The sequence below is a fragment of the Sitophilus oryzae genome, unplaced genomic scaffold, assembly GCF_002938485.1.
Source record: "Sitophilus oryzae breed Bouriz unplaced genomic scaffold, Soryzae_2.0 scaffold_2016_pilon_pilon, whole genome shotgun sequence".
NCBI lineage: Eukaryota > Metazoa > Arthropoda > Insecta > Coleoptera > Curculionidae > Sitophilus > Sitophilus oryzae.
Genome location: NW_022146743.1, coordinates 47,037 through 51,682, shown reverse-complemented (window position 1 = coordinate 51,682; position 4,646 = coordinate 47,037).

Sequence of the window (4,646 nt, the reverse complement as noted above, 5' to 3'; positions counted from 1 at the left end):
CTACCTCAATATAAGACCTCTTTATATCGACGATCATTTACGTATATAAGAAACAGCAGATCACATCTTGATGTTACCTTTGGTATGACAAGAGCAATGGTACTGATGAGAAATTGGCGCGTTTTGACTGAGGAATATCTTTCCGACCATCGAACAATAAAGTTCGAATTTGGGATTAATGATGGGAAGGAGAGAGGATATATTCTGAAAACGCTGGAATTTTAAGCTAGACAAAGAGGAGAAGGTAAAGCTTTTCAATAAGAAACAACATACCAACCTATAAAAATGTTGGAGGAGAGGAACTCATTAAATGTTTGCAAAAAGTATGTCGAGAAACTTTAGAAAATAAATCTTCAAAATATAATAGAAAACCAGCATACTGGTGGAATAGCGATATAGCGGACGCCCGAAAACAATGTCTGAGAGCTAGAAGAACTCTTACCAGATTGCACAGAAATGAATTATCCCAGACGAATTCAAATGAAGCCGAAACAGAGTACCGTATAGCGGGCAGTACCCTTAAGAAGAAGATTCTAAAATCAAAAGAGCAGTTATGGAGAGACATGTTTAGACAATTTGGAAGAGAGGACATCTGGGGACAGGCATACAAAATCGTAACCAAGAAAATAAAGGTCAGACGTGCGGTTCATAAAAGACGCAGCTGGAAGAAGCGCAAAGGTTGTTTCCCAAAGCGAGAGTATTAAATGGACCAAGGTACATTATGATCACTTCCCCTAATTACTGATGAAGACATACAAAACTCAGCACGAAATCTTAAACGAGGCAAGGCACCGGGACCGGATGGCATACCGGTCGAGGTTGTCAAATCTTGGCCGAGGAACAACCCAAAATTATCTCCAACCTCTTTAATGACCTCATCAAGGCTGCTAACTTCCACAAATATGGAAATGTGCACAATTAGTACTTGTGGAGAAAGCCAAAAAGGAAGCTGATAAACCTTCATACCGACCTATATGCTTATTGGATTCTATGGGTAAACTTCTGGAAATGACCCTAAAGACGAAATTGGAAGAAGAAATAGAACAAAAAGGAGGTTTGAATAAGAGACAGTTTGGTTTTAGAAAAGGAATGAGTACAGTAGATCCACTTAGTAAGGTTACAAAAATGATTAAAAATCTATTAAGGACATTAGCTTGACAAACAGGGACGTGATGCTGCTTATAACATTAGATGTTAAAAATGCTTTCAACACAGCCATCCTGGAAAGTAATAATAAATGAACTCACGTCATATTGGAATGTTAGCCAGTATTTAATTGAAGGCATCAAGAGTTATTTAAGTGATCGATCGATTCTGGTGGCAGACTGCGCCATGGAAATAACAAAAGGCGTGCCCCAGGGATCCATACTAGGTCCGCTTCTCTGGAATATTCTCTATGACGGACTTCTCAGGCTTCAATTCCCCTATGGAACTGAAGTACTGGCCTACGCTGATGACATTGCCTTAATTATTAGGACTAGAAGCGCGGAGGAAATAATTGCGATAGCAGAACAGGCAACGTCCCAGGTATATTCCTGGATGGAGGAGGTGGGATTGGAAATTGCCCCTCAAAAAACAGAATGTGTTGCACTCTTAGGAGGCTGCAAATTGTCAGGCCGAGGCATTTTAGTTAAGGACAAAGTCATTGTGCTTAAAAGCACAGTAAAATACCTGGGAGTAACGTTTCAGGCTGGAGGTAACTTTACTCAGCACATACGCACGGTTGCAGCGAACTTATGCCGAACTGGTCCATTATGGGGGAAACCAAGCGCAGAATGTTGGCCGCCGTTCAGACGTCTACCATTCTGTATGCTTCCGAGGTCTGGGGAAGGGCCGTTGAAGTGAAGAAGAATAGGGGAAAGGTTAAGGGCAGTTCAAAGGCGATTGGCGCTGCGAATATGTCGAGGTACCGTACTATATCAGCAGATGCGGCAGAAGTAATTAGTTGCATGATACCGATGAATCTTCTAATACAAGAGGATGCAGAGAAGGCGTGTCGGATAGTTCGCGAGAGTATAACCGGGAAAAAATACTGAACACATGGAGCGACAGATGGAAACACAATGTAGACCGGAAAGCGCAGTGGACAAGACAACTTATACCACATATAAGAAACTGGATAGACCGGAGGTATGGAGATGTTACCTACGCTATGACACAATGTTTATCAGGACACGGATGCTTCAAGAATTATTTATATAAAATGAAACTTACCGATAGTCCAAAATGCATCTACGGTGACCACGATAACGACACAGCAGAGCACACAATCCTGGAGTGCAAAAGGTGGACCTGTGAAAGAAATAAATTAACGGAGAGTCTAAATACAGAGAAACTAACTTACACTTGGTTCCAACGATGCTTAAGTCAAATGAGAACTGGAAAGCAGTCCGGGAATATATGAAGGCGCTGATATCTGCAAAGGAAAACGAAGCCAAAAGGTTTGGAAAGTAAAAAAAAAGAAGAAGAATTTGAGTGTACTTACCATACTGCTCTAGTACTGCTTTGCACTTACCACACTCGCTAGTGTCCAACTTTGACTGAAGTGCTCAATTACCTGCAACATCACAATAAAACTGCCTCCCCCAGAAGTAATGCCGAAAGATAGTTCCTTGGGGAGATACTCAAAGCGGTTTGTGGAGGTTTTTTAGTCGGTAAGGTACCTCACCCACCCCGACAGTACCACTTACGGTCTCTGGTTTGCAGATTTTTCCCCCACGAAAAAAAAAACTGTAATGGTACTCGGTTAACTAAGCAGTTATTTACTGAACTTCGCCGAGGATTATTAAAATAAAGACATATTATTATTATTACGTTAACTTTTCGCGCCAATTCGGCCAACATATAGATATGGTTGATTAAATGGCAAAAGCGCGCATAGAAATAAGCTTAGCAAACAAATTGGGCTATAATTCACTTCCACGAGACTGTTTTACTTGGTTAAATTAAAGTGGTCGATTTAGCGACCAGCAACCTATAAAGGGTTCAAATTTTAGTTATTAACTTTCGTTTAGAACTGAAATTGTTTATATAAGAAATATTTTTTTTTTAGTATTTCAAACCTTTTCTGTATATATTTTTTTTTTTTGTATGTCACCAAAAATTTTCTGCGGAAATGCATCATTTTCAGTTTTTCAACTTTAGCATTTCTGAAATCAGGGTAGCTATAATTTAGCTGCAATCGGTTATGTACGAAATATTTGTTTATTTAGTATTTGGAAGCCTTTCCAAATAGAAAGTCACGAATTTTTTGGGAGGAAATGCATAATTTTCAGTTTTTCAACTTTAGAATAGCTGAAACCAGTTCGAGAAATTTTTCTTAACATAGACACGCAAAAAACTTGCAGAAGTGTAGCATTTTCATTTATTGATAAAATATTGTATAATATAGCATGATTTGAAAAGCACTCGGCAATTAGAATTTGTAAACAAGTGCATTTTTGCTTACGGCGTGTTTTGATTGCTTTGGTTTCGTTTGGTTTGTATTGGTTAATTCATTCCTTTTTGTTTATTTTCGTGTTTTTTTGGTACGGTATTGATAAATTAACAGTCTCTACTACATAAGTTCATACCTACACACGAAACGTGTTTAGGAGGTATAGCCAGGAACATGCTTTTATGTATCTGATTTCAGTTATTCTAAAACCGAAAAAAAGAGAATAATGGATTTCCGTAGAGACATTTTCATAATTTTGTGTTTGGGGAGGCTTCTATATACTGGATGTTTTTTCCTTATAAGTAATTTCAGCTAAAAAAAAGTTCATCCAAAATTTTATCAAAAAGTTTTCATTACTGAATTTTCATTTTAATGGCCACTCTGACGCCGTTTATTTTTCGTTACAACATGCATTTAAAAATATGATTGAAACTGATACAATGAGGAATGTGTGTAGTGTTTCCAATGGACTTAAACTTATCATTTTTAAAATTTACCTTTAATGCATCATAATTTCATGGGTTATGATAGTTGTTTCTTTGTAAGAAATTTAGCGCGCGCGCTGATATGCAAATTTTAGTCAACCAATTATTTAGTTGCTAAAGTGAAAACAACCCATTCTTATGGAGCCGATCGGCCTACTATTTGAGTGGGCGACTCCATAAGAATATATTAGTTAGAAATCTGCCACTAAATAAACATTTTGATTACAATCTTTACATGAAATTTCATAAATACCCGACCTTTCCAGTAGAGGTGTTTTATCTTTACACCTACTTACTATTACCTAATAGTAAAACACCTCCACTGAAAGGTCGAGTATTTATAAAATTTTATATGAAGTTTGTAATCAAAAATAAATTGGGTAAATTCATATATTTAGTAAGAACAGATATCACATTGTGCATTTTAACCCGATCAAACAATTTGACTACACAAGGTTGACTACGTACTGTAAAAACCAACTGAGATAGAGAAGGCGACATTGCCACATCTCAAATTTGCGCCTATCTACTTAGTTTGATTTGCAGAAAATGTGACTTTAAAAAAAAGGTGACTTATAAATCTCAATTTCTTAATAAAATTAATAGTTTATTTTTAAAGAAGCATGCGTAATAATATGTTATTAACCAGAGGATATATACGTTACTATTAAAGGACGTGTTTACTGTTTAATGTGCTGAAACGTCTAGAACTATTGGCAACGTCG